This window comes from Haemaphysalis longicornis, unplaced genomic scaffold, assembly GCF_048455015.1.
Source record: "Haemaphysalis longicornis isolate Haplotype H1 unplaced genomic scaffold, Haemaphysalis longicornis Haplotype H1 scaffold_4, whole genome shotgun sequence".
NCBI classification, from domain to species: domain Eukaryota; kingdom Metazoa; phylum Arthropoda; class Arachnida; order Ixodida; family Ixodidae; genus Haemaphysalis; species Haemaphysalis longicornis.
Window position 1 is genome coordinate 35695032 of NW_027526361.1, and position 27403 is coordinate 35722434.

General features: G+C 46.7%; 1 long non-coding RNA gene across 1 annotated transcript in view; it reads right to left on the reverse strand.

Moving 5' to 3' along the window:
• The window catches only part of LOC144180309 (uncharacterized), a 39515-nt gene extending 14896 nt beyond the window's left edge, over positions 1–24619 (reverse strand). Inside the window, exons 1-2 of the long non-coding RNA XR_013324370.1 lie at positions 24483–24619; positions 10874–10941 (exon numbers count right to left, since the gene is read on the reverse strand). This is a non-coding gene — a long non-coding RNA (uncharacterized LOC144180309). The remainder of the gene's footprint in view (positions 1–10873; positions 10942–24482) is intronic.
• Between the last annotated feature and the right edge of the window lie 2784 nt (positions 24620–27403).

Genomic DNA, 27403 nt, shown 5'->3' on the forward strand with positions numbered 1-27403 from the left:
GTGACAGCTTACAACCAGATCTAGAAGCTCTAGAGAGGAGTTGAATGCACATATACTTTTCGTAAGTGAGAGTAATAAAGGTTTATTCAGCTCGAATATTTGTTACTCTCGCTTACGTTTCTAAATTACGGGAGGCGGAGGGCAGGAGGAGGAGAAAACTTTATTAAGGAAAGCCTTAGCTGATGATGTCTGGGCACCCGCCTGGTGGGGGGTCTCCGAGTCCGAGATACCCTGGCCTGCGCTGGCCACCCGGGCCCTCTCCACCAGGTTACGCTGGGAAGGAGAGGTCGGAGCTGGTCAGCCGTGCCACTGCTCGTATGTGGGTTGGGGATTTGGAGTAAGGTACGGGGTTTGTTGACACCCCTATACCAGATGGTATAGGGTGCCAGGGTGGGGGCAGTATTTGCAAGATGCTGGGTAGAGGGTGGGGTACATTGCCTGCAACAGAGTATTGTGGGGGTAAGAGTAAATTTTCAATGTTGGGAATATGGTAGCTTCGATTCTGCATAGGTGTGCGTGAGGTGCCGGGTGTGGTTGGCTCCCGTGCTCGTAGTGGGCAAGTATGTCGACGTGTTTTCGCAGGGGCATGGGCTTTAGGAAGTCTAGCTTGTAGGTTATATCTTTCTTGGGAAACGGCGCCGCGTGCATGGGCGTAGGCAGCGGAGTGAGCCACCCCATTTCCTTTGAGGGATTCGCGGCCACATGACCAGATAATCTGTAGTTCTGGAAGTTGTTTAATATGTTTTAGAATAGGCGAGGCCGGTAAAGTTATTCGTCTGATCAGGAAATGACGGCATGCAGCTTGGGAGTCGGTCAGTATAACTGTATATTCTTCGCAATCGGTGGCGGCTGTGGCGATAGCAACTGCTTCGGCTTTTTCTATAGACTTTGCAAATGTCGTGACTGGTGCTAATTCTTTTCCGTTGGCAGGGGTCACACTGGCAGCGTGGGCAGATTTGTTGGGGTATGAAGATGCGTGTACATAGCGCGTGAGGGGTAGGTTATCATACCGCGCATGGACTGCTCGGGCCCTTACTGCTCGCTGTGCCGTTTTATAGGTCGTATGCCCATTACGTGAGATTGACGCCCCGCTGATGTATTGTCGAATGTCTACGGGAATGCGTGCAATCTGATCTTGCTGCTGTGGGGTCAAATATTCTAGCCGGCGGAGGGTAGCTCTTACCGTGGTAGAGCGTTGGAGAGGTTCAAGTTGTGAAATTCGATGCCCTTCTGGAATTTTTGCGACATATTGTGAAAAAGGAAACAGCAAAACGAAAGGATAAAAATAAATGGGCATGCTAACATAGATCCACGCTTAGGATGTTTTCGATCTCAGTTTACCGAGTAAGTACACCTCTTGGAAATGACTGCGTGTTTACAGCAAATGGAAGAGGGGACAGACGATTTAGGCTAGGTTTTAGACCAACGTGGTCATCTACTTATGCTAGGCTGTATGCGGGACGTTCCAATACATTAACAAGAAGTTTTCCTCTTATGCTGTGCCCCGAAACTCCCCAAATGGTATGTAGGCATATTCCGCGAAAATTCAGCTGGCTGGCCAATCGCTGCGATCAACAGGGCTAAGTATGGACCAACTGAGATGCCCAGCGTGCAATTATGAGTCGATAAGGGATGTCGGGCTTGGGATATTACGTAACGCAAGAATGATTTTTTCAGTTGCCTAAATTGCGAGGCATCACAACTCAGGTCTCAGTTTCCATTCTCGTCATATGATTCGCCTAGTTATTGAACCCACTTGCCTTCTTGGAGTCCGTGGTTGGTTTTTCTGGCGCATTGTGTGTACTCAGGCCAATAAATTCTTTTGAACGTGTAGTTACTGGATCGTACTCATAGACAGCCTTGTCGATTCGGAACAAAACAACAATGCGAAACGAAGAGACATTCACTCAAGGTCCAACTCTGAACCATCAGCAAATGCCAGGCATCGGGGAAATCAAAGCGTACGCAAACCTTCAATGCCCCATCGATTTATGGCCCAAGTGGAATTGGGAGCAGCAAATAAATTAAAATCATTAAGCTGGCGAAATGAAAGGTATTAAAGCCGTAAGAGCGCCCGAGGGTGCCAGAGGGCTAAAAGTGGTTACGAAACCAGAAATTCCAGCAGCGGATATTGGGATCAGTGGGAGAGCTGTGGGAGACCAAAGAACGCAGGAGAAGGAAACGACACTTCGCAAATAGCAAAACCAGAAAAATTAGAAGAGAAGTTTGTCTGTAGATTCTGAAGGTACGCAAGGTTTACAGAGGCGCCCAGGGGAAACTTTGAAAAATATAAATAAAAGCTAGGAACACGAATTACGTTATGAAATTATTTCCAGTGTGGCGATTAAAACTGAGACGTGTTTGCCATAAAATTGAAATGTTTGCCATAAAATTGAAGATTCCTGCAGAAAGAATAGCTCTTTAAAGGAGCCATGAAGAGAAAACGAAAGTTTGTTTTATTCGAAAGATTAGGTGTTTCATAGTACCCTAAGCGCTTTCCCGGAAGCAAATGATGCTTTATTAACTGAGAAATAAGGCAATTTAAGCCAAAATTTTAAATCTCCCGCTAAATTGCACATTTCGTGACGTGAACAATGGTGTCATACGAGCCGGTCCATGAAACAGATACTTAGTATGTCGACTCCATATAGCACCCACACGCGGGAATCAAACAGGAACCGGAACTCATGTCGAAACCGAGACGGCGGCCATTTTAAAAATACTAGTAAAACCTAGTGTACCCGCAGCCCTAGTCATGGAATCGCCTGATCCGGAGAACAAAACTCTCGCCGAGAAGCTCGGGCTTGCATTTAACAACCTCACACCACTTGAACGCTCAATGCTTCTAAGTGCACGAGCGGCAGGAGTTGTGGGATACGCGGATGGACCGGAAAGCGACCATTCCGCGATAGCCACAACAGACGAACGCCCAGCCGTCGGCACCGCTGCCTCGTCAACCCCGTCGCGACGGACGAATACAGACTGGTACGTATGTGCCGTATTTTTATTACGGTTAATAATAGTTCAATTTCAGTAGCAGTATCACTTATGCCAGTTGGCCGGTGTCGTGTATGGAAAGCCGTTCGCGCGAGCTCTCTGCTCCGACCAGAAAGATACGTGCGTCAATGCGCGGTGTGTGCGGCATTTTTTCCCCCAAGGTCAGAGCGCTTTGACGGCGATTTGACGAAGTCGGCTACGAGCGCCAGCATGTCCCAGGAGTGAGCTAACGTAAGGGGTCCCTACCGTAATCACTTCCTCGGAAATGAAGCGAGCACACTCGTACTTCCTTTAGCTCTCTTTCTCCTCCGTTTGCAAAGTTCACAAAACGTAGCCACTTGCTTCGCCGAGGTTCGTCGTTGGGCAGCACATGAAAGGAGATCTCCTCACCGGCAGGGATGTCGCACTCCCTCGACGATTTGCCCGTACTTCATGGGCATTTCAAAACGCAGCAACGAAATTTCATTGTAAAGTACTCGAACAAACTGAAGTTTTCAGTGGTTGTAAACTGGAAACGAGCTCCTAACAACAGCGGCAAGCCAACACCATTCCGAAACTTCTGCGACGACTGTCACTATCTCGTCACCGCTTGCTGTTCCTTACTCCCCTCGTTTCTATTTTTACCTTTGCTGGTTGGAGATATGACGGCCAACCCCCTGTGAAGGGATTACGATACCCAGCAAGGTCGCGGCTGTGCGTGCTGGGACGGTTCGTTGGCCCCGAAGAGCCTCGAACCCAAAAATTAGTCTGCGCGACGGTGGCGACGGCGAGATGTCGGGTTCGGCTGGCGGTAGTTTCGTACGCATTGGCATACACGCTTGCGTTTTTATTCGGAACTTCAACCGTTTACTCCACCGTTCTTAGTGTCATAAAAGGAATGTGCAATATGTTTAACGGGCATATAGCTCACTATGCAAACTGGTAAGCCCTGCCTAACTTGCGTTTGTTTTTGCCGGCCTCCTCCAATCGCAAAGCATTCTCGTGTGACATCATAGGTTCTGTTGCGGGAAATGAGCTGGTGGGTCGCATGGTCATTCCCTTTTTTCCTAATTATGTAGCTTATTTGAGCGAAGTTTGTGTTAAAAGTGGTGTCAGTATGGTTCTAACGAGGCAATCTTTCGAATGTACCAAACTTGTGTTTTCTCTTCATGGCTCCTTTAATATGAAAAAAAAATGGAGGAGAAAATGATTAATTATGTGGTAGCCAGCTTCACCTATTCCCAATGAACATATAAAAAAGAAATTCATCACTAAGTTGCTAATACCGTTGCTAGAACTAAGATTGTAACAAAATATAAAATTGGCCAATACCGATAAATAGCCTGCCGTTTATATCAATGGATTATAAGGGTATAATAGAAGGGATAAGTTTGATACGGTGAACAAAAAAGAACAGCGATGGCCATTGAGATTTGGTATTGCGACATCATTCCTTTCAATTTCAGTTGACTGCAGCTTAAGCGTGTAGTGAATAATACTAAAGAGGTGCCGCAGTATGCAGCTGCGGTAGGACATTGAGGTAATGGACGGTGGAATAAATATATAGCGGCAGTTGCAACAGAAGAAACTTACAGAATACGCAAGATTGAAATTATTTAGGTAAAAACAGTAACAGTCCAGAGGAAATCTCATCAACAGCTTATCAGTCGCACAAAGACTGGAGAAAGTTGAGTTCCTTTTGCTCTCGCCAGCATCAATCCTACATTCCAACCTCTTGTTATCGGCCTACGTGAATAACTTTAAACACTACACAAGCAAGTATCCTCGTTCTTCAAATCAGCACCAAAATTAGATTAGTAGATTATCTTGATTTGATTATTAGTATAATCAGAGTTGCAATTCTGCGTGTCGGGTAATAAACGTAACTTGATTTAACTTCACTCTTTTTGTATCCTATGCTATCTCTACAGGTTCAAGATTGTGAGTTTACCTGCCACAAACTCAGCTGCGTGTCGAGAGTTGCGAAACTCCTCGCAGCGTTCAAAAGGCAAGGACGACCCTACTCAAGCTACCCATACTGCATTAGCAGCTCTTTTTTATCGCTCCCTGTGTTCGCACTCTTCACGGCTTGTCTTGCACGTGCCAGGAGTTATCTTCAAACATCCACAACGCCTTCCCTGTAATCAAATTAAGTTTCAGACGACGATGTGCTCGGTGCATCATGGCTTACGCCTGCTGCCCGGGTTTTAACTTCCGCCCTGGTCAAACAGGTTTGCTTACTTCGTGTGTCTTCAGGAGAATGCCTTGGTCGTGTACGAGACATTAGAAAGCCCGTGCTCTGGTTAGCAAAACTGGTGAGTATTCCTCGCACGTCGTTCGCGAAGAAGCCTAAGACAACAGGCGGCTGTTTTGAAGTTCCGGACGACCTGTGAGCACAATAATTGAGTGAACAAGAGCTCTTGTCCTGTTGCTTTACCTAGAGCAGGTTAAGGAATCACGCAAACACCGGTTGCGCTTTTCACTGTCGGTAAGCGCGTCGGGATGAGAGAAGCTGAGGGTGAGGAGGAATAAAAATGGCGAAAGTCAAGCTGCCTCGCAAGACCCGGAAAACGCCCGAAACGATAGCGGCCGAGAGAGCTTACTTTTTTACTGGCTGGGAATTTATTCAACTTCTTGCACAGTGTTTTTTGTCTTCTTGTCTATACACGATTTCCTCTACGTAGTTTAGTACGGTGAGATTACTCCTTGGACAGAAACACAATTAATATCTTCCCAAGCACTGACTAACCGAGAATTTCGATCCTAGGAACAAAAACAATTCCTTGGGAACTTATGTCTGCTTACGTGATGTAGCGGTGAAAGCCACCGATTATCAGACTTCTCCACCACAGCATGGTTTTTAGGACTATTTCTTTGTTATCGTTTCTTCGCGTCTGAGACGAATTACTCCCACAGGTAGGCTCTCCACACTTTCCTACAGATCGAACGCTCCTCCATGTGCACATCTTCCACTCACGCGGCATTCTGTTCACTTGTAACGGGGCACGCATCATGCAAAGTCTCGTTCCATGCTGGCGTGGAGCAGGGTTAGATCAGTGATGGCACAATTAGCAGTGAAAAAGTAGATATTGAACGTGCTTTTTTTGAACACTATAGGACCTTGTTTTCTCGAAGCCCTATTGAACTGGCAAAGTTTGAAAGTGAATTTGTGTCACTCCTGCCAAAAATTGATGATGAAGCAAAGTCATTTATGGAATCCCCTATCACCATCGAGGAGGTTAAGGAAGCTATTGAAAACTTAAACCTGGGAAAGTCACCAGGCCCAGATGGCCTGAGTGCTGCTTTTTATAAGGCCTTTAAACATAACATATCTCCTGTATTAACTGCTGTGTTTGAAGAAGCGTATATGTTAGAAACGCTTCCACCATCGTTTTCGGCTTCCCACACGATCTTAATTCCCAAAACAGAGGATATGGTCAAACTCCGCCAAGTCACATCGTACCGGCCCATAAGCTTAACAAACGTTGATTATAAAATACTAATGAAAATATTGGCTAGAAGGTTGCAGACCGTAATTAGCATCTTAGTGGGGCCGCATCAAACATGTGGTATTAAAGGCAGGTCAATTTTTTTTTACGAATATACACAAGGCATGGAGTGTGCTTGAGATTTGCGACGTGACGCATACATGCGTCGCAATGCTACAGGTAGACCTAGAAAAGGCGTTTGATCGTGTGCCCCACGATGGACTTATGGCGGTTTTGGAACATAGTAACATCGGATCAGTTATTCTAGAGGGTGTGCGCATGGCTTATAACAACTGTACAACTAGACTTATCGTTAACAAAGCGGTTGGAAGGCGTATAGAAGTGCAGAGGTCCGTGAGGCAGGGGTGTCCTCTTTCCCCCCTTCTCTTTTGCATATATATTGAATCATTATGTTTAAGCATAATAAAAACGACACTGTCAAGGGATTTCAACTTCATGCAGCTGAAATCAAAGTTTTAGCATACGCGGACGATATCGCTGTATTTTGCGTAGATCAACAAAGCATTGCTAGGGTCATTAATACAGTTAAATGGTTTTGTTATGCTAGTGGATGTGCTGTAAACTTGGACAAGTGCCTGGGCATCTGGCACGGAGAGTGGAGTTCAACACCGGTGGTATTTCAAAATGTAAAGCGGGTGACGACACCGGTGCAGTACCTTGGTGTTCCCCTAGAGTATTATTCTGACAGTGACCCTTACTGGAGGAGACAAGCCGTAGAGCTTAAGGAAAAGGCAGAGAAGTGGGAGGGCGCGAATTTATCCACTTTCGCTCGCACAACGATTTGCAACCTTTTTATGGCGAGCAAACTTTGGTATGTGTTACAGGTACTCCACTGTTCACGGGCAAACGTCCATAGTTACATCGTGTTTTCGCAGTTTTTGTTTGGGGATCAACCTGGGAGAGGACGAGTCGTACAAATCTCTTTCGACGTGTACGGGAAGGGGGGTTAGGTTTAACGCATCTCTTTTTACGTCAGTTGGCAAACCGCTTTCTGTTTTGGAGGGATGTAAAGGATCCCTTTTTGCGCACCGTTTGCCAAGTGAGATTAGGCAGGGTTTTGCCTGAGTTGTCCGTTACGACATTGTGTATGCCAGGTGGTATCCGTGGCTATCTAAAAGAAGTTGTGGACTCGTTACGTTTTCTATGCGCACGGTTTTCGTTAGAGTATTTGAGCGCAGTGACTAGGAAGAGACTGTATAACGATCTCTGCGACACTGTTTTTCCCGTTCCTATGTACAGAATTGCTCACTCGGCTGGCACGGGTCGAGATGTGTTAAAACGGGTTAAAACAATGCCAGTTGCACCGGGATGTAAAACATTTTTCTTTCAACTACACACCGGGACACTCCTTGTGAAAACATGGATGCAAGAAAAAGGCCTTTTTATGCCGTGGGGTGAACAGTGTTGGTTATGCAAAAAACTGGGAACCATTGAACATGTTTTCATTGACTGTTGGGACGGGGTCTTCTTCTGGGATGTGCTGCAACGTACGCTGAAAAAAGATCTGCCAATCGATGCCCGTGGTATTCGATATTTGTCCGTTGAACCTGATGATGATGGCGTCCCTCTAGATGTAGTAATGTTACTAGGTCTGCACAGTATATGGAGATGCCGAATGGCAGTCCGCCACTCGGACATTGATGCGCGGCCAGTAAATGAGTATTTCCGAGAGGCCATATTCTATTTTCTTGAAGTTCAAAAGGCACGCCAACGTGCTCCCGACTGGTTGTCACAAATGGAGGAGTTAACAAAAATGAAAATATTTTAGTAGTCAGCACTGTACCCTATAGTGGAACAGTGATTTTATGTCTTAGTGTAATGGGTTTATTTTGTTGTTGTGTATTATGTTTGTAACAGCGGTGTTTGTCTGGAAATAAAGAAAAAAAAAGGGTTAGATCAGTGATTAGAGCATTCGGCGGCTACTGTGGCGACCCGGGTTCAAATCCCCCATGAACTCACAAGTGTTTTTTTTTTTGTTTATTTACTACCCCTCTACATCGGTGACTGCCCAGTCTAAAATCGAAAGAGGAATACCGTTGAAACCTAACAAGAATTCCTGTCGTACGACAAAAATCTTCGAAGTGACAACAGAAGTCCTGTTGTTACGACAAAGCCATCTGCTGTTACGACTCAGATCTCTGTCGTAACGACAAAGTTAATTTTCTCAATGACGAACATTACTCTAGTCACAACAGAACTTCCATTTACGTCGCTCATCCAATGGGCAATAACAATCAAAGACAGGAATTGGGCACGACGGAACATCAAAATCAGAACAGGAATACCCCACAGGAGAAAGCATCAGAATCATGACATGGAGAGAATGCGACAAGAAGACAGTACGACACGCGAACATATGACAAACTACGGTAATGTATGTTGTGGTCTTTTTAGACTGGGTGTTTTCGAGCCATTAGAGTTGACTCCGACGAAGACTACGTTCACTTTTCGCGCCCAATGAAACACCTATGGCTTTCGCTCTAAAGAATAACGTTGTATAAAAAGAACTGAGTTACTCAAAAACGCCAGAATAGAAGATGCCCGTAACACCAATCTCATAAAAGATACTGACAAGACCCAAGCTATGATCCTCAGCCAACTACATAAAAAAGCACCGTACATGGCATAATACGTGCACGGCAAAGATGAGGGGGCAGAAAAAAACGGGCGTAATGAGGTTCATATTTCAACAAAAAACACGTACGATGAAATTGCTATGTAATGAGCGAAGCAGAAAATTACCACAAGAAAATGCTTCACTCAGCTTATGACAAAAACGCTAGTAGCGGGCCGCGCACAACAAGGTCAAGTTTGTGAGCACGGCACTGCCTCTTCCAGGAAGCCCCGTTCAATTGGCTCACCTTGCCTGACGGGAGTTCGCCCATGCGGAAAAAACGTTTCGCAGTCGATAACCTAAAAGCCTGCTGTATTAAGGCGAGTTAGCAGTCTTAGCGAGTTAGCAGCAGCGAGTTAGGTTAATGCAAGAAGCAGTCTTAGGCTACTTTACACAGTTTGTTTTTGTTCTGTATCTGCCTAACCTTTTTCCCCAGTTAAGCAGTCACCCTGCATCATCTGGGGCTCAGGAGGAGTGAGGGGAAATTTGACATTTTAATCGGAGATTCTGGAGGAACGGAGGGGAAAGTGAATTCATTTTGTTAACGGAAAAATGTCAGACAATCAGCATACTGCTAATCACATAATTTCTACAGTCCTAGGAGTTGGGTATGGTATTTTTGTTTCGTTCTTTGCGTATCTATTATTCGAGAACCCTACCCCTGTTTTCTATTTTACTTGTGTGAGGTGTTCCATCAACTGTTTACTTGCTATGCATTAAGCGAAACGTCGGGATTGGCAGTTTTGTGATTCAGAGATTTCCTTGCTTTAGTGCGGAGTACGTTTATTCGACTCACAACGCTAGGAAGCGGGCATTGGAACGATGGCTTTTGTGTGAAGAGCAATACTTGACAGTGTTCGTACCTCGAATGAACGACCACCACACGTCAGAAATATCGCAGACGTCCGTCTCGTTTACTGCCGTATCCTAAAATGTCGGAAAATAAGCCCAAGGAGGAAACGGAGAGCAAAGTAACATAACCAGAAGGTTCAAGTTGGATCTTTTCATGAGAATAATTATGTCGTAAAATAAAACTGGATTAACCTGGCTTTGCTTCCGTGACACTCAGCCTGCGCGAGAGTATGTACAAGGCAGTGCAGCTTTTAGGCGGAAATATTGGCCTGTCGAAAGTTTCTCACTCTGAAATAAACGTTGTAAATTCATTTTTTTTTTGGTTGAAACGTTATCAACTTCATGCAGGTTCCGCTGTTTTTCATAGATAACCTCTCATTTTATGTGCTATATTTTATTTATTCCAAGTGAAGGAAGCTTCCGACGGGTCTGGCAGGTTAATTTCCCGGATATAAAACCTGTCATAGCCACGGTGAAACATTTGCTTTCTGCGTCCTATATGCCCATTTATAAAGGTTTTTACTTTTATCAGGTTAGCGTGCCTAGTGATTGCTGCTTTTAGTGACTTTTATCGTTGTTCTAACTACCATCCAGACCGTAACTGATTATTAATATGAATCATCATCTTCTTTATTCATATCTTCTTCTGCTATGTCACCATCTATTGGTCAAATTTATCTGGTAATTTTCTGAAAACAACTTCTCTTTCGTTATTTTCCCTCCGTTTTCATGTTAACATAAAAAAATGTTGGTAAATTGTTGGTTAAAACCTTTTGCCCCAGGTAAGGAAGGTTGTGATGTTGTTGCGATGCAATATTTGTTATTCAAAAGTTGGGATAATCTCAATTTGACGAACGTAGCGGCAACGATGCTGGCATTTAAAATTTACCTTGTTAAAATTGTGGTGAAATAGGATTCATACCTCACGGTGTTGCAACATTTCCTTGCCGTGTTGTGTGTCCGAATCTTCTCTGACGTGTCTCGAATATTCTGCGCACAGAGATATTCAAAGAAGAGTTTAAGTCATTTACCTGGCTCAGGCGGCTGGCAGTTTTCTTTTCCGTAAGCCATTAGCACAGACAACCTCAGCCCATCAAGTTTTTACGACTTGGAAAAGCAAAAAAAAAAAAAACTGCAGTTCCTCTGCTGCAAAAATGGAAGATGTTATTTTATTACCGCATGTAAAAGCTGACTTGAGCCCATTTATGAAGCAAAATTCAGAGAATGGGGAATAGGGGAGGAATAGAAGAAACCGAAAGCCCGATTTTTTATAAACGCCCAACAACGCACGAGGGAAAGCTTCCAGAAACCAAGTTATTGTTGAAATTTTAAATGTGTGCAGGTCTTGAAAGCAAAAAGAATTGCAGTAGGCTCCTCGCTACATGCTCCGCAAGTATTTATTTCTTTTTCTCCGCGCTTTTTTCGTCTCCTCGCATGCTTCAGCTTCGTCCTTAACTTGATTTGGCTAAAGCTCCGAGGACAATTTGTGCTTTTTCTTGCTTATATTTGGACTGTTTTGCTGTTACAGTGTTTCTATACGTTAAAGTTTTTATTTGATTACTTTGTAGTTGTAAAACTGCCTGCACTGTGGGTGGTGGCCGCGTTGTAGGTGGTCACTGGGAAATTACGGCTGGCTTTTGTAATCACTCTTGTAATGTCTTTGCGTGTTCACTTCTGTCTACAAATATAAATACCAATAAGGTAAACTTTCGAGTCATTGAGAATTAAAAAAACATATTAATGACCAAAATACTCTTTCAATAAAATGGTCAACAAAAATTGTGCCTAATGTCGAGGAATCGACTACAAAATCAGCGAAGTCAATCTCTAGCAAACTCCCGTTTTTATTGGGGGCAGCTAAGTTTTGCAGCGATGAATACCGGCCTTATCTAGGAACTACAGGCTGCCAGTTCGAACTTGTCTCTCCAGACGTGACGAAAATAGAGCAGGCCGGCAAATGTACCACACCTACTTTGAACCTGGTGAACTTTTCGTAGAAGTCACCACTTCTTGCATGCGCGCTTACAAATGGTCGGGGTAGACTCTCACCACATATTTCTTCAGTGACGAGTACTCACAGTGACTCTTGAGCTTTCAACATTTGCGCCATTATTCGGCGTTGGAAATAGAAACACAGGCTGGTTCGTTGATAATAGTGTCGTCGATCTGGCGAATTTTTACCCGCCTCAGAAGCCCGTTTATTCCACCTAGCAACAGTGTCGACTGTTCCCGAACGTTATTCTAAAAAGATCAGCCACGCACGTGGTATGATATTTTATTAATAATTAGCCACTCGCGTGACCCGCTGGCATTCATGGGTCAGTGCAATACAAAAGGCACACACTTCCCTATAACGGCTGGTATCACGAAACTCGTTTGGGGGCAACAGAGCGTAGTTTTCAGCACATCGCGTGCTAAAGAGACGAGAGTCTCGTCATAGCTCCATTTCTAGCGATATGCATCGTGTTTCGCTAAGCGAGATGCCGGACCGAAACTTTAATAGCCAAGTTCATGATGACTGTCAAAGTAATCTTCTGAGCATTATATGTACAGCGAACAGTGAATTAATTTAACCTAATGTCCCTCAATTTACACAAGAGACAAATACAGACACACACACACACAGAGACACAAACACACACGCATATACGCATATATATATATATATATATATATATATATATATATATATATATATATATATATATATATATATATATATATATATCTATATATATATATATAGACAGAGAGAGAGAGAGAGAGAGAGGGAGGGAGGGAGGGAGGGTTGCATTAATAACGTCACGCGCCAAATGTTTCTGGCTAAGCGCGCCTGCGTACCTGAATCGCATGCTTTCTGGTTTGCGCTGGCTTTCATAATGATCGCATTAATTTTAGCGGCTATCTCGTCCCGCCTCCTCCCCGGTACCACCCCTAGAAAGCAAGAAAATACAACCGCCGAAGCGAAAAATTATAAACCGCCTGATATCTCAACAACGAGCGAGAAATAATCGTCGTTTTGCGCGCAGCGCCCGAAGCAAGGGCCGACCCGGCGTCGGGTGCAAAGTGCGCCTAATTTTGCCACATCGTTCCTGTATCATGCTCCTATCAGCACGCAGGAAGGAACCGGAACGGGACAAAGGGAAAATGAATAGAAGGAGGCGAAAGAAAAAAAAAAAAAGAAACAAAAGAGCGCGCGTGCAAAACCGAAGTTGGAAAGACTGGAAGCGGGATGGTTCGCAGTGGCGATGTGCGAAGTGCGTCCCTACGGGAATTCAGCGCCCGCAACAAAGCCCCGCGGCTGAGAGGGGGGGCCCGTAATGACTCTGACCCAAATAGCTTTGTTCTTGATGCGAATTGTCGCATTCGATACCATCGGAGTCGCGTATGCAAAGCGCCGCCCTGGAAGCGGCCTCGGCTCATGCCGCCTTCAAAGCTCGCCTCCGACTAACAGGCACCCTAGGGCAAGAAATATTCCATCCGTAAAAATAAACCCAACAACTTCATTCGTGCCAGAGGCTGAACTAAGCTGAGAAGCAATTTTTAAGAACTGTACCAGTTAATTCCTGGAGTGTGAAAGGGGAGTGCGTACCTCAGGGTCTTGTTGCTCCTAGTTCACATCTCCCGTACCCGCGGTGGGCGAGACAAAACACGTGGAAGGAGGAGAGCAGCGGCAAATTAAATGCGGCTGCTCGAATACGCCGGCGCCGACTCTATGTAAATGATGTGAAAAGGAGGTGGCGCGTAAACGCCAGCGAAGTGGGCGTCGGGCGCCTCGGAGGCGCCTGACGGCGACGCTTGACGGCGACGCGACGATGCATACGCTTGACCGCATGTTCAATCCTTCGTTGACTGGGAACCCATCCGGGTGGTGCTTTTGAGGTACGTGTTAAGGGCTTAGCACCAGAGACCGAAGCGATAATTGCGTGTGATCTCTCAAGTACAAGCTGCTCGTTCGAAGCGAGGAAATTTCGAGAGGGAAAACGCTCTGTGTTAGAGCATCCATTACCGATTTCTATATCGATTTTTTTTAGCCAGGCCTTGAGAGTTCCGAACCATTTAGGCAGGCATGACATCGGTGACGGCTGCTATATAAAGGACAGTTGAGTACATGGCATACCCATTATGTAACGTGATTTAATTCAGATGAATTCTGCGACTGCTTCACTGTCTGTTAAAGGCCCATGTTTGTCTGTTCAGCTGTCTAGCTTCGTATCGCCTTTTTTACGAATCCACAAAGATTTTTGGAAGTGGCACAGGTATCGGCACATGGCTACGATTAAACTTTTGGCAAGTGCGCGACTGTCTGTCTTGCCGGTTTCTGTTAGCTAAACAATTTAGGAAGGTAGAAAGACTTAAAGGTAGCGAAGCTGAACGCAACCTTTACGACCATTATGAAGGTTTAAGTCCACGATTGCAACTGATTTGCTTCTTCTTCGCTGCCGCAAAGACCTTTACTCCATCATTGTTGCTATAGGTGTGAGCTCCTTTCATTTTTTTGGAAGTGATAATCATTGGACTTGCAGGAAGGTATGCTATGACGTGCCTTTCTCGTACCGAGCAAGTGGTCCCGCGATTACGGCGACCGCCAGAGTTTTTTACTTTCGCCATGCTTGGTTAATCTCCCTAAGTGAGTGTGCTGGATTGAGAGACGTGCGGAGTGGACACTGGGCGGTTGTCGCGAGGCACCCACACACAAGCGCTAGGCATTTTCTTGGTTTTGTTAACTGCCGGGCGGTCGCCGAACTTGAGCGCGCTTACGTGTACACGCTCGGCAATTTCGGGGTATTTGTAACTGGACACAAAAAAATTACGATTTTATAAGCAGCTTCGCTGTTAAAAATGAAATGTTGCCTCATTTCCTTGCATGCTTTGTCTCGACTGATTTTACTCTGCTGGCGTATGCTGAAGCGAATGAAGGGACTCCGTCAAAACCTAGCGGTGCTCTGCGTCACCCATTTGAAGGCCCTGGCATTCCTTATTTCCTGTTGTGACAATTGACAATGACAATTGCCTATCCAGCGGTTGGCTCTGGAATTAGAATGATGGAATCTATGGGCTTAATAAGTATCACAATTTTTTTGTTTTCACCACTACTGCGTGTCACGTAAATCAACTTTGGTGCCATCTGCAACCAGCCCCTGGTCGAAACCTTGACACATGGCTGACGTTGCGTCGGGTTTCAAGTTTTATTTTATATTGGCCAATCACATTCTTCAAAGCCAAGGCAGTAACAGCGAAGGCGAAAGCACCTGCCCTTTCCTTTCTTTGAATTCCGGGTGTTTCCTCGTTTATATATATGTATATATATGTATATATATATATATATATATATATATATATATATATATATATATATATATATATATATATATATATATATATATATATATATATATATATTATATATATAGAGTTCTTACATACATACATACATACATACATATTGAATAGCTTGTGAAATACCTGACCCTGTAATTCGTTATTTAGAGAGTCTACGAAATGTTCTTTCTCATACAACACCTTTACGGTCTGCATCAATTTCGGAGTTGTCTCTGTGTTCCAGGTGCATCCACCTGGAAGCTTCGTATGATAAATCTTTACTCTGCTTGTTGGTGTCAGGGAACCTACAAGGCGAGCTCTTTCTCCTGAATAAATTGGCACTGTCACTACAAGAGCGCGTCCACACGTGTCGTCACTTTGTGAGAACGGTGCTGCAGAAGAGCCGGTGGTGCCGGGCGATGGACGTAAGTGACCTGGACGTTCCTCTTGTGCCGTGGGCGCGCTATTCGCGAAACTTCTCCTCCTGGCTCATTCTTCTGCGCAGCGTTCTTTTTTCCCCCTCCATTTCGTCGTATACACTGCTGCTAGAGCCTGGAAGGCAGTAAGGAATGCACCACACTTATACACTTATCTCCTCAGCTGGCCAGTCGGAAGACGACGAAAAAGAAATACCGGAAGTGTAGACGTACCTTCCTATAGACGGACGAATGGTCGCTGTGATAGACGGGAAAAACAGACTTAGAAGGGAAAGAAAATGGCTCAGTGCGTTTAAGAGAGCGCAAACAAAGAAAATAGAGAGTGAGGAATACGGATAGACGGAGAGAGATAAATACGGGGATCACTACAAAGGCGACGCAAAGAAAAGCGAGCAAGACGAACAGCGAAGCCACTGTACTGTCGCTCACTACCGGCACTCCGAAAGTGTCGCTCCGTGTTTTGCTTTGGGAGAGCTGTGATAAATCGTAGCGTATACCCGTCGCGACGGCAGAGCCTTTGTTTCAGCTCCACTTTTTTCCACGCACTGGAGGCAGCCTTTCGGTGGTCGCGTTGTCTTTCGCGTCACTGCGTTCGTCGTGTCTCTCGTCGTTGGCCGACTTTTCCCGGATCTCGTCGACACGCGGTTTCACGTCGTAGTCGTCGTCGCTATTGTCGCCACCGAGCGCCGTCGTGCATGCCAGGCCGCCTCGAGGGACGCCCCAAATGCGTGCCGCTGTCTTCGAGCGGCGTGCGCTCTCATTGCTTCCTTCCTTCCGCTGACAATGAAAATTTTATAACGATGGAAACGATCTGGGGAGGAAAGTCTTATATAAAATATCTTTAAAGGAGGCGTCCGAAGCGTTGAAAGACCTTCATTCAACGCCTCGGGACTCGCCCGTGGGCGAACGTAACCTCCCTCGGAACCTATTGTTCGCTCTCCCAAGGGCATTAGAGGACGGAGGTAAATGTGTTCGTGTCCTTGTAGCCCGTTCTCTTGTTAATCCCCTTTTTTGAATTTTTGTATTCGAAGATTTAAGCAATAAAGATGTATTTGGTGTTAACATTTTCCTGACAACTGCGGCTAGCAATGTTGTTTGTATATCTGGAAACATTTTCTCATTCGCGGAAGATTCCTATAAAAGTGGCTACGTCATTTATAAATGTGAAACCGAATTGAGCAATTAACAAAAGCCAACTCAGGAAGCTAGTAAGCAAAATTCTACAGCTGTATCGACAACTTGCGTGTTGAAATGTGCGAAAATGTTTGAAGGCGTGCGCAAAAGTCCTTCGTTAAAACATAAAAATAAACGCTGTGTCTAAAGGTACGTCGGACGTACCCGCAAAATTCCTTAAAGATACGTCGGACGTACCCGCAAGATTTCTTAACGATACGTCGGACGTACCCGCAAGAGATACTTCGGACGTATCCGCGAAACTTTTTTTCAGTACGTCGGTGTATTCGGTTTCACTCGGGCCAAACATGCAGCGTACGTTCAGCGTTTTCTCCCCTCGACGTCGCGTCGCCAGAAATGCATGGCGACGCGAGCTGAAACTCGAGCGACGCCGATGTCTACGCTCACCAGATATCGGCGTCGACGCAGCGCGAGAGAGCATCGGAAAGCGAGCGGCAGCGTCCGTCTTCGCGTGGTTTGGGGTCGTTCCTTTCAGCAGAAAACAATCAATTTCTTTTTAACTTACGGTAATCGGTTGCCTTGAGACAAATTGCAAGCTATTTCTGTTCGCAAGCGCTTATCCATTTGTGGCTTGTTCGGCTTTCATCGGGGAGATCGGGGATCTGAGATAGCTTTGTGTGAGTTAAATGAGGGAGCTCTGGTTACATCGCATCCAGTATTAGCATAATGTGGCTTGTCAGCAAGATCGGTGCGTGACGAGCAAGCGTTATCAACGCCAGAATTCTGGCGCATTCCATTCCATTCGTAGCTCCCGTGGCTTGCGCAGGGGAGACCGGGGATGTGCGATAGCTTTTTTTGACTAAAATAAGGGAGCTGTGGTTACATCGCTTGTAGCACTAGCATTATTGTCCTCGGCACCAAGATCGGTGCGCAAGAAGCAAGCGTTACTACTGCTCAAATCTCTCAATCTCTCAAATATGACTGAAAGAAAGCAAACCCGACACTATTCGTGGGCAGCCTCAGTTGGTACACCAAATTCTTCAAACCTCTTCGTCTCCTCGCGTGGTCGAGCGGTTGAGAGCCGGGCTTCTGTTTAAAAAGTCCGTGGTTCGAATCCCAGCGAAGACGGCATTATTATTATTTTTTTTTTTGCGGCGAGGGTTTGATCAGTTGTTTTTTACAGGGTACAGACAGGGTGCCAGAGTACCATGCCTTTCAACCTACAAATGACGTTCGACCGTAACCTCAGTATCAAGGAAGCGCTGAAATTTGTTTTGCTCACAATTGGAATTCATGAATGTGCAGTCGGTACGCAACATAAAGGTTAAATCAAGTAGCAACTAAAGCAGTTGTGCGAGGTGCGTCTTCGTTTATCTTTCTATCTTATTTTGTTCTGATTTGGTCGTGATGGCTCGAGATACATTTCGTAGCATTTCAATATTTGCCCGCCAACATACTTAGCAATAAATAAAGACGCCAAGTGATTTTTTTTTTTTGCTAAAGCTAAAATCTTGATAATTGCAGTTCAAGAAGCGACAGTAACTGCTCATAAACGGCTTCAACAGGATGGCGTACGTGTCCAGCAACGCCCGCCGACGCAGCGACTGGCGTGCGACTTCACCGGTCTCCTGCGGGCCCGAGCGTTGACGCCGAGCGACGCCGACGCTCGCGCGACGCGTGATTTCGCGTCCATGTGGTTAGGGCTTTAAACAGAAACATATGAGGGAGAAAAAAAAGAATGATACTCGCGTCGCACATGATTTTGTTTCCCTCTTGCGAGAACCTATAGTGGTCCGCATTCGATCTCTGACCTCAGCGATGGCTCTAACCGCCCCTTCAAATAATGTCCAACTAGAGAACACGAGGAAAAAAAAATATTCTGCGTCAGGTTAGGCATCGTTAGATTCTTGGCTTATATACAGCAAACGCGTGATGGTTTTGCCGTCGATGGTTCAAGATAACCACGCTAGTTTCGAGCAACGCCGCTTTCGAGCCACTCTGGGCCCTGTACGTCCGACGTATCTTTAAGAAATCTTGCGGGTACGTCCGACGTATCTTTAAGAAATTTTGCGGGTACGTCCGACGTACCTTTAGACACAGCGAAAAATAAAAGCACCTGTACGTCATTAAGTTGTAGAAATTGAAATTAAATCATCTGTGACAATTTGCGATTAGAGCTTATTTTTCCAAATGTAGGAGTACATAGGATCGACATTTAGCACATAATAACATTTCACAAGAATGGCGTAACTTCACCAAATCCTGCTCCAAGGTTTCCTGCGCCACCATAATTATGTATTCACTTGGTGCCATTATATCCCTCCTTCATCCGCAATTTACCTTATAGAAAATAACCAGCAGACATGCAGTGTAAATTGCTTCGTGACCTAATCCACAAATGAAGCAAGTGTTCCTACCCGGTTTTTTCATGTTCATATTAAGTCATATAAATAACCTAATACGTAGTTTCGAAGTTAAACATAATTCTAATGGAAATACAAAGCCGGGTAAGAGAACTTCAATTTATTTAGAAGGGGAAATAATCATAATTCACGCACATCTGCTAGCCGTAATCCCCTGATTGTGAGATTATGAAGCTCTATATTTCGCATCACAGTGCTGCACGTGTTAACCCAACTCTTTCCCCCTTTTTCTCAATAAACTTTTCAACAGCAACATTATTCAACCTTTTTGGGACGAAACCTCCAAATTTGTTTCGTCAAACCAAAGACTTGGGCTGACGTTTCACTTTTTGGTGGGTCTGCTCAAAAAAAAAAAAGGAGGTAGCAATATAAACAAAGTCATGAAGGCACCGCGATCTGTGCATGAGACTATTTAATTCCAGAAAAGAATTAAATGGGGCCCACCCAAGCTAATAATACGGTACACTCCCGTTAGGACGAACTCGAAGGGACCGTGAAAATTTGTTCGTATTATAAAAATTCGCCTTAAGCCCAGGGTTTTTGCATTGTGGACGTTACAAGAAAGCAGAAGTGTCGTTTGTCTTAACGATGGAGCTTGCCTACGGAGCCTACTCTAGTTGGAACAACATCTGTGGACGCATCGGAATCATTTGCACGTTATTAGATGCGACGCATCTCTTGCTCTGAGGCATGTCCCTCCTGCGTCGGTGTCGGCGGCGTCCGCACGCCACCTGCGCATGCGCGACTCTCCTCCGCTCTTCTCTTCGACAGCTGTGCGCAACACTCTCACTCCGTCTCATTATCATAAACAACAGCTGCGTGCGCGCGCTTCGCTCGCTTCGCTCCACTCCCGTCGCGCAAGTGCGCGCATGCGCGACTCTCCTCCGCTGTCTCCTCTCCTTCAGGCGCTGTGAATATAAAGCGGGTAGCGCGCTGCGGCGGTTCAGTCAGCGCTCGCTCTCGTTCGACTCCGCGTGACTTGCTTGACGGCTAACTGGTGCCTGATGGGCTGCTGAGTGAGGCCAGCACAGTGCGTGTTTGATGCACCGTGCGCTTTTCGCGTGACTCGGCGCACGCGCAGGCATGGCCGTGCAGCAAGGACCTTTTTCTTGTGTTTATCATGCCCATTGAATGACTCGTAGTCACGTGGATATGGAGTGGTATCGCTGCTTTCGACGCCAACGCCGTCTTCTTTTCTAAATGTCCATTTAATATCTTCGCAATAAAATGTCCCTAGCGGGGTCACGTGTCACGTGTGCAAATGCGGGCATTGGCGTCGGGCAGGTGACTCTACAGACATAAAATTTAAATAGTAGTGTGCTAAGTTTTGGTGGATCTACCATGTGGATATGGCGCACACGTGTCTGGTGAGCGTGGATGTTAGTCTGGGTGGTAACGGCATGTCTACTGTTGTTATTTTGGTGTCACTCTTTCACGAGGCAGCGAAATATAGAAGCGACGGCGAATTCTTCTTCGGTATTCTGTAGTTTAAAACAGGCCACAACCCGACGCGGTGGCTCGGTGGCTAAGGCGTTGCGCTGCTGAGCACGAGGTCGCGGGTTCAATTCCCGGCCGCGGCGGCCGCTTTTCTGACAGAGGCGAAAAGCAAAAAAGCCCGCGTGTACGAGATTTCGGTGCACGTTAAAGATCCCCAGGTGGTCAAAATTAATCCGGAGGCCTCGACTACCGCACGCCTCATCGCCTACGTTGCGTCGGCGCGTTAAACCCTACAATCAATCAAGACAGGCCACAAAGCTAGAATACAAAACCCGCATTGTAATGCGTAATTAGCGACAACTCATGGTAAAGTACATGGCCGCGCGTTGTCACTTCTGATAAGTGTTATTGCACACGGCGTGCGATAATAAAGCTTTCAGGTATGTTTTTCATGAACTACGGCACAAGCAACCTCGACGAAAAATAAGCATTTCTTAGAAGTTGCCAGTGTGAAAGCATTACTGTCCAGTTGAACGTCGTTGGGCGCCCAATTGGACGTCGCAGGGCGTCCTACGCCGCGCAGGGCACTCTAGCTCAGCGGTGACTACTGAGCCGCTGGGCGCGGTCAGCAGACGGCCGGTGCACAAAGCACGGCATGACGAGAGGGGCAGTGGAGAAGCTACCGCCACTCGTCTGTTCGCATTTTCCACACTGCTCTACGCATGTCTACGGGTTGCCTAATAGCACACGCATCTTTTTTTTTTTTTGTATTATATTTCAGAGGCGAGCACTATGGAACACGCCGACGGCAACGATAAGTATTAAGCAGGGTTTCTGCAACCGGTGCTTTTTTTAGCTCGATCAGTCACATGGTGGTTTCCCATTAAAAAAAAAAAAAAAAAATCTCGGGACCGGGTGCTTAGGATTCCCGCTTCAGATGCATAGGAACCAACACTTGATGCTCGGAGCTTCCAAAGTGGCAAAGAGTGTTTTTTTTTCTTCGATATCAGCTGCACTGAGCATGCGCCGTGATGCCGGCGAGGGACATATGGCGATGGACACATGGCGACGGCCACTCGGTGACAGACACATTTCAAGAAAAAGTAGCTTTTATAATGCACGTATGACGGCTGTGTAGGCAAAAATATGGACACGGGTCGATAAGACACTCTTCGTGATTTCATAAACTCAGTAGGCAGACAGTTTAATTGCTATACGTTCATCCCGGTGACTGCATAAACACCTTCCATCATGCAGCCCCACAACGAAGCCATTTTGCACAGGCTGCCATGCGCTTACAACGGAAGTCTTAGCGAACTACAGCAATACCATAGCAGGTGAAAGTGCACGTACTGCGGCCACCTCCTGCGTGCTTACTCGCACATCGTCGTGTTTCCCAGCCCAAACAATCCAGTGATCCCGGAACTCGAACTGTTTATCAGTCGAGAAAAGCGCTGCGTAGAAGCGGAGCGCACGTCGAAGGCCAGCCAGCCCTTTTCCGAGCCGGAAGGGGAGCTTTGCAGCACCGCCGTAATAGAAACGGAAACAGGCGATCTCATTCCCGACTGGCTGTTCCGGTGGAAGAAAGGCTCGCTCTGTGGGGCAACGTTACACGTTGTTTACGACGCGCTGCCAGGGCAGCGGAATGTGAACGCTCGAGCCGAATCCGCCATTCGGGTCACGTCAAGCCGCGCCGCCGGTGCAGAGGCACTCATGAGCTCCGCCCTTTGTTTGAGCGCCCAGTCTCTCCCGCTAATTCCTGCGCTCTCTCAAGGAGCGATGACGTTATTTCGCAAAGAGATTGCATCCCTGAGTGGGTCCGCGTGGCGATGGCCATGGAAAACGGGACCAAGAAGGAAGCGTTCCTTTGTTTTTTTCGTTGTCTGTAATGAAATAGAAAATTAAGCGGGAATTGCCGCTCGGAAATGGCGTTGCATGCGTGCAACACGGACCAGTCACGATACCAGCTGTGCCTGTTGATAACTTGAAGCCTCCCCGACACATCATGCCACCTGTTATTCTAATCTAATTCAGTTTCATGCAATAAAAGTACGGGATCAACATAAGGCAGGCACTCGCAGGTATGGCCTAGCAACGAAGGGGTGGACAGCCCAGCCCTCGCCAATTTATTGAGCGATTTTAAATTGCGTGCTCTTTCCCCAGTATTCAGTGCCCCGTAGCAACCATGGCGTGCGCGGCTACGCGCGACCTTCAACGATGTTCCAGGCGTTAGCGGTAGTAAGTGACGTTGAACCAAATGCACGTCTCCTCGCTTCCTCCTCTCTATTGTGATTCCCCTCGTAACTTTACTACCCGTTCAACCCTTGTTGTGAGGAAAGCCTGCCGCTTAAACCTGAACGGCTGGGCGAGAAGCCAATGACCATTTTAAGCTAAAAAATTGTGGTAAGGGATGTGAATGTACTGTAGTGAGCACTGCAACATCCAAGTCGCACAGAACAAGAACGGAGAGCTGCATTGTGGCTGCTGATAAACTTCATAGGCTGAAGATGACGTGGTAGAAAATGGCAAAATGATAACTCCTCTTATTCAAACCGAAACGCCCTGCTGTGAAGCCAAGGGGAGAAGCAATGCAACGATGAATCTTTTGAAGCTGCAATTACGGTAGGCAATAAATGGGTGCGCGACACAAATAACGAGAAAAGTTTATGACGCTTTATTCAAACCCCCGCGATCCATTCCTGCTTTGTTTCTAACACAGCGATTAGAAGAAAAAAAATCACATCGCTTCACTTGCAGTGCGCCGGTAGACGCGTCTGAACAGGCTTGTGCGTTCGTTTTTCTATTACTGGGACACTTCCAGCAAAGAAGTTCGGCTGCAGCTTCAAAAGCCAAGATAGCACAAAAAAGATCGATAAACCTATTGCACAAATGCTTCGCGCAGAGTAGAACGCCCGGTTACTTTTTAGTTTGATGAGACGCAGATGACTGGCATGATGCGCGTCTGCGAACATAGCTGCATCTCACTAAACAACAGTCAGTGAAAAAACTGGCCGTGTATTTGCTCGTTTCGTTGTAAATGTCGACAAAAGACGATAGTCGTTGTCGACATTTGCCAAGTAAATGCCTCCATTCGCTTCCCGCTCATCTCTCATGGTGTTCCTCTTGCGTCGCGCTCCTGCCAAGGTAAACAGGCTAAAGGTTTGCTCAAAAGAATTTAAATTTACAGCGTTCGACTGCTCCAGGCCGGGTACCTCGATGCCAGCGCTGCCGTACGGTGGAGACGCGCGTGAATGGAGGCGCTCTACTTCAACGTTTATAGAACCGCGTTGCCCTAGTCCACGTGCGTTCCAAGCAGAACATGGCACCTACCTAGTGGAACCTTTCGTAACCGTTGCCGCTTGATTTCTTAAAATTCCGCCAGAAGCTATAGTAGCGCGGGCGACAGCAGGCGACAGTGTTTAGTTTTTTTCTGAAGTGGATTTAGAATTTTATTTCACTAAAATCAAGCATCTATATTTTTTTTTACAAAAGAACACTGTAAATATCCCTTCTGCATTAATTTTCTGTCTTATATTTGGGTAATGTCTTGTCCTTATTGAACAGTATGGACAAGTATAAACATATAAGCCGGACATAGACGCTTCGATTTGGCTGTTAATATATAAGACAATTGCGCAGACTTCGTTTAACATTGGCCGGGTGGCTGAATCGAGTCACAGACAGGCAGAAAAACAGACATACAGACAGACCAAAATTTCTGGGTTTAAGTAGCCCGAGAAAGGCTACCGTCTTTAAGAAATTGGCGCAGCTTGCTTACTGGTACACGGCTGGAGAAGCGGCAAGGCTGGGGGTCTACGTCGCTTCTCCCCACAGTGACAGCGCATCCCAGGAGACAGGGAGCAACCACACCCAAGCAGTGCAAAGCCATTTTGGACGACACTGTAAAGCAAATACCGTTAACATATGTACAGGGGGGAATAAAAAAAATACGAACAGCGGAGCCCACAGCCTCCGACGCATGCCGCGCCGTCTGGCTGCACTGTCAGTAAACTGCGCGCATGCGTAGTTCTTTCAGAGTGTTTGAGAGTGTGGCCTACTGTTAGGGAAAATACTTGATAAAGAAGCGACGTCGGTCATTTATTTTTAGGCGCCTTTTTATGCTCTGTCGCCTCTGAGCATCCTTTTATCTACTACATTGGGGAGCCAAGGGCGCAGCAGGCTGATTGCAGCTGACACGATGCCCTTCAACGGTGATCCTGCTCAGTGGCGACGCAGCGTGAAAAGGCGCCTCAAAAGAAACGACCGGAGTCGCTTCTTGATCAAGCATTTTTCATAAGTGTGGGCCACACTCTCAAACGCTCTCGAAGAAGTGCGCATACGCGCAGTTTACCGAATTTTCAGGCAGATGCGTCGGAGGCTGTGCGCTCCGTTGTTCGCATTTCTTTTAATTCCCCCTGTACAGTGCTTTATTCAGTAGCAATCGTCGGCACCCATTTCGTCATTGTCTTCAAATGGCGCAGCCGGGTAAGGCAAATCCTCGAGTCGGTAGACCTCCACGTCGTCAGCTATAGTCCGGTGGCCGTCTCCACGTGTGGATTGTGGAGGGATAGCTTGACAGATTCGTCGTCATCGTCTTCGGTGAGGCGGACCCGTGGCGCACCGGTCGCTACACGATGACGACGGTGAAGCGGGAGCTCCTCATGTGGCGTAAGCCCACACGCCAGCCTGGACGACGCCGGGCGCTCCTCACGAGACGCACGCTCACGTGCGCTCGGTACTTATTTTGCTAAAGCCACTGCGCGAAGGTCGTGCCCGGCGCCTCGCACAGGAGATGCCGGAAGGTGCCGCGAGCACACGCCCACGTGCGCTCGCGCCCACGTACCAGCTCGGGGTTTTCTCTCTACGCCGGGCGGATTCGTGTCGGCCGAAACAGCTCTGCTGTTAGAAATTTACTTGGGACGTCGGTACAAGCTCGTTACTCGGCTTTAGTAACACAAACCGGTTCCTTAAGCATCAGACACGATCAGGCCTAACTGAGAAGTGAGGTTAAGAAGCTCGTTGAAAGAGTCCAATCATCGCTCGCAAAAAAAAAAAAAAAAAAGAAAAAAAAAAACAGAGCAGAGCGAGCGAGCGAGCGAGCGAGAGAGAGAGAGAGAGAGAGAGAGAGAGAGAGAGGGGGAGACTTTATTGATTGTTGTGTGGTCTAAGGGGCTGTAGTGGTATTTAGCTTGACCCGGGTGGTGACTTCGGTAGCTGTACTGACCAGGGCCATGTGCACCTCTAGGTCTGAGCTCCCAGGCACCCACTGCCCTTCAGAGGACATTTGAGGGAAGGGGTCTTTATCGCACCTTCAAAGGATGTAAGGAAGGGTGGCGGGGGCACCGCATGTAGGGAATTGCGCGGAGGGATATAGTGAAGGGTGGATAAGGTAGAGTTTTCCGGGATTGGGAAAGGTTTTTGTCTGGAGTATACGCCATGGAGGTTCTGGGGAAAGGGTGAGTTGGATATCGGCGGGAGGGTATCTGCGACGGGAGAGGCGGTAATAGGTGGTAATTTTATTGTACGTGACTAGTCAGTCCCTGGCAGGTCTGGCCGCGGGGCAGGGAACGTGACTGGCCCCACTTCGGATTGTAAGCCCTCGAGCCTCGCTGTGGGCGTCCACATTTCCCGCGAGAGCAGCGTGTGCCTGAGTACTGATAAGTTCTTCTGGGGATTAGGGTAGATTTTGTTGCAGAATTTGGTAGGCCTGCGTCGAGATTAGGCCGCTAGCGATATGTGGAATTGCTGTTTTTGAATCAGAGATTCTGATTAGTGGGGTTGGCCTCGTCGACAGTGCTCACGCGATGGCAGCGGCCTCCACCGTGGCTGGCTGGAGAGTGTTAACTGTCAGGGAGGCGAGTGGAGGGTTATCAAGGTAATTAATTGCAACGGTGGCGTAGGCATTGTGGTGCCTATATTCGGCAGCATCCACATATTCCACATAGAGTCTGACCGGGAGGCGTTTGTGTAGAGCTTGTACCTTTTGTTCTCTACGTCCCACGTTATGAGTAGGATACCTCTCGCAAGTGATTGGTATGATGATAAGATTAGAGTGAATGTCGCTAAAGTGGGGAAACTTCGCTGAACCCGCCGCGGTGGCTCAGTGGCTAAGGCGTTGCGCTGCTGAGCACGAGGTCGCGGGTTCGATTCCCGGCCGCGGCGGCCGCTTTTCTGATGGAGGCGAAAAGCAAAAACGCCCGTGTGTACGAGATTTCGGCGCACGTTAAAGATCCCCAGGTGGTCAAAATTAATCCGGAGCCCTCCACTACGGCGCGCCTCATCGCCTGCGTTGCGTCGGCGCGTTAAACCCTACAATCAATCAATCAATCAATCAATCAATCAATCAATCAATCGAAACTTCGCTGAAACGTCGTCGAGAATGCTAATCCCTGATTGACTGAGAATGTGATTCCCTGTGGGAGTATTCTAAAAGCGGAACGCCTGATTGGATAAATGTGCTTCGATGAGCTCCTCTGGCGTGTTACGTGTCCAAGGTCCTTCGAATATGACAGAAGATGCATTGAAAGGGAAATGAAGGGTGGCTTTGTATGCCCGTCGGAAAGGCGATTGACTTTTTGTAATTCACTTTTAGTAGCGTTAAAGTAAGTAGACAAATGAGTAAGTGATCCTGCTGATAACAAATGCGTGGACCAGTCGGATCCCCTCTAACTCCGAGTTCCTTGCAACGGTCAGAGATTC